The sequence below is a fragment of the Protopterus annectens genome, chromosome 7.part1 (genome assembly GCF_019279795.1).
Source record: "Protopterus annectens isolate FY-2018-M chromosome 7.part1, PAN1.0, whole genome shotgun sequence".
In the NCBI taxonomy this organism is placed as follows: domain Eukaryota; kingdom Metazoa; phylum Chordata; order Ceratodontiformes; family Protopteridae; genus Protopterus; species Protopterus annectens.
The window spans coordinates 188,200,490-188,214,509 of record NC_056740.1 but is presented as its reverse complement, the minus strand read 5'-3'; the positions used below and the strand labels follow the sequence as shown (position 1 = coordinate 188,214,509).

The following is a 14,020-nucleotide window of genomic DNA, read 5'->3' as shown; positions in this document are numbered from 1 at the left end:
CTAGCTTAACAGCCTTGCATCTACCAGTTATCCAACTGTAAAACTCCCTCCTTCTCTGTCTTTACCTCTGCCTTGTTAATAATTTGTTTCTTGATCTCTTCTTTCACCACTCTTTTAAGTTCTATCTCTCTCTCTCTCTCTCTCTCTCTGTTTTCCTCCTCCCTTTGTACCCCCTGAATTACCTCCAACTGTCTGATTCCTGCACATTGTCCTTTGACACCTTCCTTACCACCCCAACTTGCACCTTTACCTGCCCCCTCCAAGTCGCCTTTAAATCATCTCACCCCCCCACCTGTACCCCTCACCCATTTACATCCATCACTTACTATACCATGTGGTCCACTGAACCGTCTCAATTCTCCATTTCCATGCATTCTACTTCTGCTGCCTTTCAAGCTAACAAAAACCTCTTTCCATTTCTTCATCCACTACTTGTGATAGCCTTCTCTGACCATAATCAGAAAAATTCAATCCATTCAGCTGTTTCTTGCCATCTCTCAGAAGTGTACATTCCTTTGTTCCCCACAGCACAGTGTCTGTACAGTCACCAGCCTTGCCACTTCCATACCCATCCTCAACTACTTTTGCCCTTTCTTGTGCAGCTTATTCATTAAAATTTTCTGTCCTTTCCTATAACTAGCACTCCATTATAATTACCACTCTGTCTCTTTCCTTCCTAATCGTAACTTTGGTCTAAAAACCTTGAAACACCCTTTCATAGTCTCCATTATAGCCATAAAACCACCCTACCACCAATTATTGCCCCATTAAACTTCAGATTACTATCCACCTCCTTTCGTTACTTAACCCGACTTAACATCAAACTTTGCTAAAATCACCAGTCCTTTCTTCCCCTTTTATGCTTCCACCATTAATAGTGTATCCTGTGGCCCCAAATTTCCCTTTGTTATAGCTTTGTTTCCTATAATTGGCCCACCTCAGCACTCACTGTCTTAACTTGTGACACTATAACCTTATTGATCAGATTATTCCTTGTATAGTTTACCACCTAGTAGATCCCCCTTATTATACTTCAGCTTTCTTTCTCCTGCTTACCACAACTAGACCTAGGCTTGCCTGGCCCTTGAGTAGCCCTTAAACTAAGTCTCAAACTCAAATTATTTGAGTACAACAAGGGTTGATGACACTCAACTGAGGGCTGGTGATAAAAAAAAAAAGTCAAACAGACTTGCAAGTTTTACTGTGTTAGCAGTAACCTGTTTGAAAAATTCCATAAACTCTGGAGTGCAAAATACACACAATATTGTTGAGTACTGCAAATTACAAACACCTCAGACAGCTTCTCCTACTACATGTAACAGAGACAATAGGTTTTCCACTTCTGAACTGCTGTGCATTGTAGTGATTCACAAAAGCTACACAACTCTACAACTAACTGCAAAACCATGAGGCAACAGCCACAGGCTGTCCGAGTTTGCCTGGACTTCTGAAAAATAAATTCTGAACAGTAAGGGGCTCAGCACAGAACCCTGTGGTATGCCACTGGTGACTGGTCTTTTGCTATAGGTGACGTCATCCACTTTGACAGTGTGTCCGGTCAGTGAGCCAGTTGGCTACCCATCTGGTAATGTAGGGGTTAATTCCCAATTGGGAGAGTTTTTCTATAATACCTGAGTGGAGGATTGTGTCAAATGCCTTGGCTAGGTTAAGATAGGTGGTTATGCACTGTCTTTCCCTCATCCAAGGCCTTGGTGACCTTCTCGAAGAAGTCAACCATGTTTAACAGGCATGATCTACCTTTGAGGAATCCAAACTGGGTTGGGTCCAGAGTTTGGGGATTACCTATATCCTTGTTAATAAGGCCCATAATGATTCTTTCCATTGCCTTGCAGATGAGGCTAGTCAAGTTTATGGGCCTATAATTTCCAGGGTTGGTGGATGGTCCCACTTTGTGCAGAGGGATTACTGTTGCTGTCCTCCATTCCACCAGAACATATCCAGTTCGCAGGCTTTGGTTAAACAGTGATCCAAGTGGATCTGCTATGTCATATTTTAAGTTGTTTAAAAGGAAACCTGGGATGTTGTCTGGTCTAATTGATGCCGTATTTTTGGCATCGGAGAGTGCCGAGATGACCTGCTGTCCTGAGATAATAGGCTGAGGAATGGTGGCAGGTATACTTTGGGGGATGACTGGAGTGGATGGGTGGTAAAGCTGGCTCCAAATCTGTCAGCTAGCAGGTTGGATAGTACCTTTGGTTGAGTATGGGTGGGGTCATCCACAACCAGTTCAGCGCATAGCTGAGTATTCCTTTTTAGATTTTGGATGTAGTTATAGCAGGCCTTGTGATTATCCTTAGCTAGGGAGGCTATCTTTGCTTCATAATTAGCTTTGGAGGACTTGCCAAGACCTCTCATTTGTTTAAGCTAGAGAGGGATTTCTTCCTCTGCTGAGCCAATTCCCTGTTGTTCTTGGACATTAGTTTATTTCTCATGTTGTATACCCTGGTTATACTAGTGGTCCACCAGGATGGCTTGTTTTTTTGGCAAGACCTAGTTTTAATCTGATCAGGTACAGCCAATTCTATACAACTGTTTAAGTGGTTATAGAGGTCTTTGGTGTACAGTTCTGCATAGGAGTGCATGTTATCGGTGTTCATGGGGGCTTTGAAACGTCTTATACCGTCACTTAGTAGGAGATAGTTTGTTACTGAAAAATTCTTAAGCATTTTTGAGCTTGATGGGGTATCTGGTCTTATAATTATATTAAACAAGACTGATATGTAATGTGGTGTTCAAGCCCAAGAAGTCACCTAAAGATCTCAGCAGCGGTCCTGATGTTTTGTTGTAATATGAGAGAAAGGGAGGATGAAAGCTTTTGTGACATAGGAATGATCACAAATTATATGTGGGTTACTTACTTTGTGCATTTTCCCTAGTGTGGCACAATTTCCTCTTCCATATCATTCCAGAAGCCAAATACACTTGCAGGAAACTAAAAGCAGTCATGAGGGACATTCCTGAAGGTTGTACCAAACTCCTATAAATTGCAAGTGTTTCCTGGAATGCTCCTCTTGGGCTGAAATACAAATGGTATTATGATGACTGGTTGGAATGATAAACATCTTACAAAAAAGGTTATCTCAAAGATCCTACTAAACCACTGAGAGTAGAGTCGGTAAAAACTGCATGTCTTTTAGTTTACAAATATATGCTTGTGCTTGTTCTTTTTCAGGTCTGTGGGATAGTGGCAAGTGATCACAGTGGAATAAAGTGCTTCAAAGAATATGGTTTTGGTGAGGAGTACAGTGAAGCATTGTGTGCTGTCTGCTTTCAAAGTGTACAGAATTCAAATGAATCTGGCCAAGTGTCCGATAGTGAAACACAAACCAAACAAAATGGCAATCATTCATAAATTTGTTCCGACAGCAAATAGGTAAGTAAGTAAGGCTTTTGGATGCAAGTTTGACCCATCTAAAAACAACCAGACTGAATCAGTGCACTTAATTGACTGGCTTACATACATACATACATACATATGCATACATACAAATATTTCAAGCATGGGCATTGATGCCCTTCTAGTTTGCCAATATACCAAAACACTAGTTCCCTTAATAAGTATCCAGTCTGTTCTTAAAAATATCTAAACTAGTACTTGCTTTAATGTAATTTAGTAGTTTTTTTCCATGCATCAGCTATTCTGTCAGAGAACCAATTAGTACACTTCTCATTCCTATAAAATCTCTGTTTTTTAATTTCTCCAAGTCTTTTGGGTTTCTTATACCATGGCAGGAATGGACCCCATTCCTAAGTCAAAGTACTATTAAAGTTCATGAAATTAGCATTGTTTCACTCTTTGATGTCAACCAGTAGTGCTCTTCGCAGCACCCACAATGTGTCCAGTAATGACTCCTCCTGCAGTTCATATGGAGTTGTATGTATTGGTAACATATCTAAATATGACTGTAAATTCTTTTTTATAGGACCCTACTACTACTATTGGAGCTGTCTGGGTATCTTTCTTCCACATTGCTCTCATTTCTGCCTGCAGATCCTGATATTTTATGACTTTGTGTCTCTCTGTATGCAAGACACTGTAATCACTGGGTGTGGCAATTTCAATGATCAATGCTACTCTTGTCTTCTTTTCTTGGACCACTATATCCGGTTTTCTAGCATCTATCTTTTGAGCTAGAGATAATGGTAATGGATGATCCCATGTAATATAGACTTCTTCATTTTCTATGTTTCCAGTGTTTTATGGCCATTTCAGTACCATAATGTTTGCACAATCCCCAGTGCAACAGTCTTGCCACATTATGCCTTTCAGTATACAGTCCTTCTGCTATTAGTATGTTGCAACCAGAAGCGAGGTGTGCAACTGTTTCTAATTCGGTTTTACAAAACCTACATTTGCCTGTTTCTCACACATGTTCAATGGACCACTATCTTGGGCTGCTAATATTAACCTTTCATCTCTTGGTTTGAATTTGCCTCTCCTTAACCATTCCTGTGTTCGTTCCTGATCAACATGAGGTCCTTCCAGAAGTTTTGTATACTTGCAACTATATATATGCTTTTTCCACATTTCTTGCCTTCTCATCTGATCTTTCACTTTATATTCTTTCTTTTGTTTTTTTTTGGCACATTCAGTTGCTGCCTGATTTTTATCTACTTCTGGTTTGATTTCCATTCCTGCTTGACACCAATAAGCTTCTTCTAGATTAAACAGAGAAATCATCTTAGATTTATTCTCCTTATGTTTCATAACTTTCACTGCGTTTGGGTCTTGTGACTTCAGCAGATATGTGTGGAGTTCCACGATTGCAGATCTATACATATAATCAATTTCAAGGAGGCCCATCCCTCCTTCGGAACTCGGAATGTATAATCTTGGTATGCACTGAGTTTTATAAATCATTTGGTGAGCATGAAGCATCCTTGTTTTCCTATCTAATCTATCCAGCACATTTTGGGGGCAGTCAGTCACTCCAAAACTGTAAGCTAGGACAGGAAGAACAAATTGGTTTATAGCATGGATTTTTTTTCCTAGATGTCAGTGCTGTTTTCAGGATTAATTTAGGTCTTCTGAAGTATTCCTTACTAAGTTTTATTTGCATCTGTTCATGTTTTATTGTTGATCCTTCATCATTTCCCAAATATTTATATACTCCTCCTTGGTCAAGTTCTTTTATAAATCATTCTTGTCCCAAACTGATCTTTTCTTGACGTTGCAGTTTTCCTGCTTTAAAGGTTGGTTTTGCACATTTGTCAACACCAAATGACATTCTTATATCATCTAAAAAAGTTTTGACATCTTGCAGTTGTGCTTTCAGTTCCTCATCTGATGAGCTATACAGTTTTAAATTATCGACAAAGAGAAGGTGAGAAGTCTTTAAACTTTGTTGTTTTCTTGGAACCAGATTATAGCCATGGCCTAAGCTGTTGAGTAAACAGCTTAATGGATTAAGGGCAAGTTGAGCAGAATAGTAATGGTGACAGAGAGTCACCCTGGAATATCCCCCTTTGAATTTTTATCCCTGGGATAACAATTTGTCCTTTATCATGGCTTAATTGCAGAGTGATCTGCCACTGTTTCATGGTCACTGTAATGTAATCGATCAGTGTGGGGTGTAGTGTATGCATTTTTAAGCACTCTTATCAAATGATTTTTTGCAATAAATCCATGCCATACTTAGTGGAGAACTGTAAAAAGAGGAAGAATATATGACTTTATTTAAGAACAAATGATCCTTTGTTCCATATGACTTTCTTTTATTGCCCCTTTTGTTCTACTGCCATAATTGAGTTTTCTTCTAAATGACTATAAACTCTGTCAGCATCAATTCCCATGTATAGTTTTTACGTCACCAGAAGGCAAGTTATTGGTCTAAATTTTTTACAGTAGCTTGCAGGTTCACTCTTAAGTAGGAGCATTGTTTTTCCTGTTGTTAGCCAGGTTGGTGTCTGTTCTGGATGCACATATAAACAGTTCTTACTCGTGGCTAAATCTTCGTGCAAAGATGTTAATACTTTTAACCAGAAGTTAGGTACTGGATCTGGGCCTGGCGTTTTCCAGTTAGAGGCTTTTCTTAACTCCCATTTCATATCCTGTACCTTTAAGCTCCTTATTCTTTCTTTTACTTCTTCAATCCATTTAGCATCTTTGTTATGTTCCACACGATCTTCACAGATACTTCTCCAAAATGTATCTATTTCTTCTTTTTTTTTGGCGGTCTTTCAATTCCTTTTACCGTATTTCCCAGTTTTCTATAAAACCTTTTTGGGTCATCAATAAATTGCTTATTTTGCACTTTTCCTTTATATTTATCTTTGAATCCTCTACTTTCCTATACTACAGCAAAAAAATGGAACTCACTCCCTTCCCTTCTAAGAGCCACTACAAACTATGAACACTTTAAATCTCTTCTTCATTCTCACCTTTTCCAAAATTGGAAATGTAATTGTATACTTCCTACCTAGATCTCTATTTATCCTAGTTCCATCCCACCCCCCTGGTTCCCCTTCTTCTGACTCTCTCCCTAGCTCCCCTCTCTTCTTCATTATCTCCTCCTTCCTCCCTGAATAAACCCTTTATTTTCCTTCAAGTGCTATGCTTACTCTCACCTTAAATCTTTTGACTTTTTTCTCAAGGTGGTCTCCTGGACTCAACCACAATTTAAACATTAGTTATCTGTTCTTTTTCTATCCTCTTCTGACACCTCTCCTTTAATTTCTTTGCTTCTTATTCGTTTCTCCCATGCATCCCTGCTCTTGCATTCAAACTCTATCTATTATTTCCTTTCCTTTCCTACTTTACTAACATTCACAGTTGCACTAATATATCTTTTTCTTATGCATAGTGCCCAATGCACCTCATTCTTGTTTGGAAATTGTTAAAGTATTATGCTATTAGAACAGAGTGTGTTTTTGTGTGTATTAGTTTAGATCTGTTCTGCTGTGTTTTTTTTGTGTAATGTATTATCATTGGAGCTTTTCTCCCCGGGCCTCCACTGAAAACGGGCTTTCGGGCCCAGTGGACTTCCCCGGTTATCAAACTGGAAATAAATAAATAAATAAATAAATAATTTTTCTGCCTGTGCTGAAAGTTTTAGTTTATTGTTTGCAATAGTGCATGATAGATCCTGGTCTGTTCTAATGTTGCACATTGCTTTTATCACATCTATCTTTCTTAGTATTTTTGTTGATCTATTCCCTCTTCTATAGTCTTCTAACAGTGATACTTCTTGTTTTAGTTGCTTTGTAATTTTCTCTATTCGATATTTCCATAATGGTATTCAATTTCTCCCCTTCCTTCCCCCCTCACTACCCTGTGTTCTTGTGGTAGAACTTTATCAGTTATTAATTTAGCTGCACAGTGATGTATCCTGTTTACTTCTATTATATTGCATGGATCTCTATGAGCAGCCCTAATTACTGTGTTCATTTGTTTTATTGGACTTCTGACTTTTTGGGTTTTATTAACCTTCTGCAGTCTATTTCTTTCATTGATCTTTGATCTTGATATATCTGTCCATGTCTATTAAATCAAGCAAGCAATTCTTCTCTTAGCTCATTTTCTTCGAAACTGAGGGCACATCCCTTATTTTTCAATTCCTGCGGGAATTCTATAGAAGGTTCTATAGCATCTTATGACACAGTCTCATCCATTTCATCCTGTGCCATCAGTTGCCCCATCATATGGGAATTCACTGGCCTATCACTCCTCAACATTGACTGCATCAGAATTTCCACAGTTTCCTGATCCTTCCCTTGCTGTCTAACTTCAGGTGAACGTTTATACTGGTTTCCTGTGGAAGGCTGCAAATTATCTTTATGTGGCACCTGACCAATTGCTTTCCTGTTCCACTGGTTTCCCCTTAATTTGGATATCCATTACTCTATCCTGTTGTGGTGCTTTCTGAATTAGATTTTCTACACTAAATCCTTCACTTTGCAGGTAGGTACTCCATAACCTCAGTTTCTATTTCTCTAACTTCTCCATTACTAATCTCTTTTTCTACTTTTCCTCTTTGTCTTCTATTTTTTTGTATTATAAAGTTTTCCATATCTGGATTCCTTTGTCTGTATTTCTCTTCAAATATCTTTGGTGCTACTCTTTTTGTATTGGTTAGTTTTGCTTTCTCCTTGCATAAGTATTACACCATATTAAATCTCTTTTTCTTTCACATATCAATATTTCTTCAGTTGCTTCCTCATCTTCCTTTTTCTCCCTGCTTTGGGGACTCACTCCATCCTGCTGTGATATAACCTGTGTTAGACCTACATCAATTCCTTCACTTCGCAGGCAATCCATAACTTCAGCTTCTATTTTTTTTAACTTCTACTTTACTGATCTTCTTTTCTCTGTTCCATCTTTGTGATACTATTTTTTTTACTGTGAAATTTTCCATATCCGCATGCTTTTGCCTGTATTTCTCTTTAATTATCTTTGGGGCTGCCTTCTTTACATTGATTATGCAAAGGAGAAATCCAAATTAAATATTGCACCATATCACATTTCTCTTTCTTTCCCATGTCTATATTTCTTTTTTATACTTTTCAAATATCTCTTGGTTTTGTTTATATTTTTGCACTTCCTCAGATGCTTCTTTTTCCAAACAGATCAAGGTTTCTTGATCTATATACAGTTTTTCACAAATCTGTTGCATTAATGAACACAAATTTTCATTTGAAGCTTCTGACAGTTTTTCTTGTGAAAGTATTTTTCTTTCCTCTAATTTCTCTCTTAATCATTTTGTATATATTGTGTCTGGAAATTCTGCATAATAGTAACAATAAGTAATGTCTTTCTTATCCTCAATAGTCCACTTTATCGTCTTTATGGCTGTTCTTTGGCCTATCGTTTTTTGTGATTTTGTGGACTGCTACTTCCTTCTACAACAGGGGGGCCATCCTCCCCCCTGTGTCTGGCCTGGCCCCATTGTAGGAATATGTCCGTATTTTGTGGCTTCTACACTGTCATCTTTTCCAGTCCTGGCCCCAGTGCACCTACCAGGACTTGGCACTTTTTTATCCTGGGTCTTGTTCACCCAGCTATCTTTTTTAGTTTTTGACCTACTTCTGTCCATGATATATGCTATATAAATACAGTCTATATATCAGTGTCGCCTTGGTGAGATTTTGTGAAAACAGGGTCCACCTTGGGAAAGTACTCACCAAGACTTGAGGATGAATTCAATTTCAGCACTACTACTCTCCTTTGCTTGCTGACATTTAATATATTATTATATATTAATATATACGACAATAGAATCTTCTACATAGGTTGTCTGATGATTCTCTAGTACTTTTTGTTAACCCCAAATATTCCCAGAGGCAGTTGTCACTAAATTCCCTATATACCTGAATAAGATCTCCTCTTCGATATCTGTAAGAGACACTGTATAAGTTCATATATTTTTAGTCTTTCATAATAACTTTCACATCCATGGATACCTTTGGTATATTTCCATTGTATTCTTTCCAGTTTAGTCATGTTTGTTTTCGTATAGGGTTTCCATATTGTTATTCCATACTCAAGTTTGGGTCTAATGTAACTAAGAAACAATGACTTTGTTATTTTTGATTTCCTAGACTGCATAAATCTTTTTATACAACCTATAGATCTATAACTGTCATTAACCAATTGGTTGATATGATTAGAAAAACTCATAGCTGAAGCTACCCATATACCCAGGTCCTTAAATGAGTCTACAGTTTCAGTCACTGTGTGCTGCATTTATGCCGACCAAATCTCATATGCTTAGTTTTTGATGTATTTATCAGCATATTATTCTCCTGTGCCCAAATGGTCAATTTAGCCAAGTTATTTTGCAGGCATGCTGTATCTGTTACACATGTAATCATTTTACTCAATTTCAGGTCATCTGCATATAGACTGTAGAACACCTCAGATGAAAAAGGTCTAAAAGATACAAGTAAGGGTCTAGGACAGAGCCCTGTGGGACACCCTTACTGTAACCAAAGATTTCGCCTGTCCAGTTGCTATATGATACTTGACATGTCCTATTTGTAGGCTTAAGAACATACTGGTCAATAAAGGTAACTGATAGATATAAATGACTGTTTTTTTTTAGCTTCTTGCAAGTGTTTATGGCCTGTGGAGTGAAAACTGGTGAAGGTAACCAACATTAAAACTTTTTTGGTCAGTGAAGATACTGGACAGCTACAAAGGGCATTACTGTTTTTTGGTTGTTGCTGTTGATTTCTTGCAGGTGAGGTCTGTGGAAATGGGTTTATTTATAAGTGCAACACATTGTGCAATCCTGTTTCAAACAGGATTGGTCACTGCATTGTGAGGGAGCATTTAAAATGGTATGAATGCTCCACAAATAATACTATGGGAGTCTTGCTGGATTTTGCAGTATGCAGCCCAGGAGCATGGCTAATGTAAATTAGCCATATGATTTTCTCTGGAGTCATATACCATAATTGGAATAGCGCAGTAGAGTTATGCAAAGATAAGCTTTATAGTGCTATTTTTGGAGCAAAGAGATGGGAAGGTACACAGTCATTTTATGGTGTACACCCATTGCTTTCTGTGGCAAGAGTGAAGCTGTTAGTGCTACCCAAGTACTACAGTGTTTTGTGTAAATGCTTGTAGGTCTCTGTGCAACAGTATTGTTTGAAGTAGGGGGAACACTTAACTCAGTTTCAAACTGCATTGTGTTTCACTCAGAGAGTTGCAAATGAGTGTCAAGCTTTTGCTCAATATGAATATTTCACATCTCTGAATCACTTTTTATTGCTGTAGCAGTAGAGCGATAATTGCTCTGAAAACTCTATTGACAGTAAAGGTAACCGATATCACTGTTTTTGCCATTGAAGGTAACTGACAGATACAACTATCATTATTGTTTTTGTTTTCTTGCAAGTGTTTATACCATGTAGAGCAAAAGTCACCTGAAGGTGACTCGACAGATACAAGTATTAAGGACATTACTTTATTTATTAACAGGGGTAGAGCACTGAGACACAGACTTTACTCCATACTAGACCTAGGAGCACCTTCTGATTTACTGACTTGCTTAGGATCAAGCAGTAGACAAATAGAAACTGAAGGAATCGAATAGCTCAAAACTTTAATCCTCTACACTAACTGACAGACATTACTGTTTTTTGTCAGTGAAGATAAGTGACAAATACGTAAAGGGTAACCAGGGTTTTACTGTTTTTAGTGTCAGAAGCTACGGCATAATGTAATTGGCACACTGGTGTGTTTAGTATGACTTCCTTTGACATTTTTCCTCAATTTAGTTTCCACACGAAAGGTAAGCTTTTTACTCATTTTACTGGGATTACAGTGAGAACAGTGTATTAGTGTTGGAAATTCATATTTACTTTTTATGGTACCCGAAGGAAAAAAATGTGGTTCATACCCACACCTCTCAACCTCTTAGCATAAGAAGTCTGGGCAAAGCCTAAAATAATGGAGAGACAAAGGCTCAAAAATAGGGGCACGTTTTAAATATTCTTATAAACTTAGTAAGCTGGTAGAAAGACAGGATATGTTTTTAGCGTGCATTTTCTGAAAAATATGAAGTACGAAACTCAAATGTGTCATTATTTAGTGACTTCAGTCCTCCGTGATTTGCCAGAAAACCAACAGACCAAAAATATGAGGTAAAAGTCTGGACATTCTGTGAAAATCTGGACAGTTGAGAGGTATGTCATGCCTGTAAATGACAGCAGTATTCCATGTCTGTTTCAGTAATAGAAGTTCATACAACTCAAGTACCACAATAAACGTTTTTATGTACAGTATGTTATATGAATTTGTATTACCATAGGAGATGTGGTTAATGATATTTAGAATCCCAAAGAGAAGTTGATAAACATGTTTCGGTGGTTGTATTTGCATACTGTATTTATAGTATTTTCCCCAAAGTGGTCCCATCATTGCTTTCACTCTTGTTTTCTGCTTGTTTCTCTTTCTGTTAGACAAGAATCTGTCCGAAAATACAATCTCTGTGGCTTGTTTTAAAGTGAAGCTTTTAATATTTTTTTAATGGCAAGTTCCATTTGAGGTCAGTTTCTATTTCAGGGTGTCTTCTAATCGAAGACAATATGGTAACCCTTTATATCCAAGTCATTAAAAATCGTAACATTTAGCAGAATTTGCACTTTAAACAGCACATTTTAATGTTGTGTCGTATATAAAACTGAACAAAATGATGTCTCTACTCATCCTGTACATAGCAGTTAACATTGTGGTATGTGTTAATCTGCAGGACTTCTTCCATAATGTCTGTTGTAGCTACTTTCAGCAAATTCTCTTCCTTGTTGCCCTACCTTCCACACCTTCATGGTGCCTGTGCATATGATTGTAGAAATGAAAGAAAAGTAAAAACTCGCTTGCAGCATTAGGGTTTACATTTCTGTGTACTACTCCCCACTGTTTGTCCTAAATACTGTGATATGCATTGAAAACACTAGCAAATTTTTACAACGCACACTTTAAAACCCCCACTAGATTATACAAACTCCCAGCTAATAAACATTGCACATCCTCAAAGAGTACATTACAGTAGCTGTTTTTGAAGTTAGGGTTTCTCCATAGTCGTTCATATGGATATCATCTCTGACTCATTCTGGTTTCATTAACAGTCATTGCCAGACACAGCAAGCCATCTTTCCTCTTATACAGGCTTCCCCGTCTAGATGATGGATTAGATACTTCTTCTCAAAAGAGAAAAATATAGAACTACAGAAAAATACATTAAGAAACCAGTTAACAATATTTACACAATTATCCTAGCCTCCATCCATAATTAACCATCTCTGCCTTGCTCCATCCCCTCTTCCTAGTTAACTCTGTCATATTGCAATATATAACAATGCAACCTCTCTCGTCTTTGCATGATGTTGATCTACAATCTGCTGCACCTGTTGCATTAACACTCTGGTTTAATTGTATTCTTCCTCCTTTATAGTCATACCAGGGCTGTCCCATGTCTGTGCCCTGCCTGTCACTTTTTAGGAGGGATTTGTGCCTTATAAAATTAATTTCCAGAACTTTAATCTCTGCTCTTACATCCTCTGAGTTTGCACTTCGGGGTCGTCCTTGTTGCATTCCATGTCAGTCTGGGGCCCTTACATTCTTCCCTTGTCCTTTCTTAGGGCCGCAACATTGCTTCCCATCATAGAAGCATCCTTTGGAGTACCCTTTGCCCCACTAGACCTGTAGCTCACTGCGGTATCAATAGGCACTTCCTTCTTCAACCAGCAAGCTTTTTCATTACTTCTTTCCTTGTAAATGATAAATATCTTATCCTAAAAGAGATATCTCTCCAAACCTCCAAAAAAACTTTCTGGGAATACAGCCCACACTAGGTATCTTTTGTGGCACATCTGGCACATACTCCAAATGAGTTGACTAAATCCCCCCCCCCCCCCCAAACATTGCCTAGTGACTCTGCTACTGCCACCCAATCATCCCATTAGTTCCAAGAGTACTTCTACAAGGCAAGAGTCCCAACACCCTGAATCCCAGTTAGCTGTACATTGTCTGACAAGAACTGGTTCCCTACCCCCCAAGCTCTGCTATTGCTGTCTCCAGAAGGGAAGCATGCATTCACCTTCAGGTTTCCCCTCAACTGCTAGTGCAAGGTGCACTGTGACAGTGCTGACTCTGCAGGCTGTAACTCCATGTAGTGCTCTTACTAGGTGTCACCCTTGTGGTGAGCCAGAGCTGCCTCCCCTCCAAGGATGATGAGCCAACAGTGGCTACTCACTAGAATCCTCCCTGGCCGACTGCTCCAGTTTCTGGAGCTGCTATTAAAAAAGAGTTGGCTATATCTTGGCCTTTTTGTCAGAACTGCTCTGCACCCAGTCAGTGTGAACATTGGCTATAGGAGATGGTCACTCTTGCCATGACACCCCAACCTCCTGTACAAAATGGGAAAAAAGGCAGGGAGGTTAATACTGATGCTACAAAAGCTTTGGCCAGTCTGCGCTTATACCCACCCCAGCTAACCATAAGCCATTATAGTGCTGTGCACATGCCACAACTCAAGAGTTTCCTCCCATGTAAATG

The 14,020-nt window shown here is 38.5% G+C and overlaps 1 protein-coding gene across 1 annotated transcript in view; it reads left to right on the top strand.

Annotated features, from left to right (window-relative positions):
* Positions 1-14,020, top strand: part of LOC122807680 (cullin-associated NEDD8-dissociated protein 1-like) — a 1,198,738-nt gene that overhangs the window by 1,019,688 nt on the left and 165,030 nt on the right. The window lies entirely within an intron of this gene.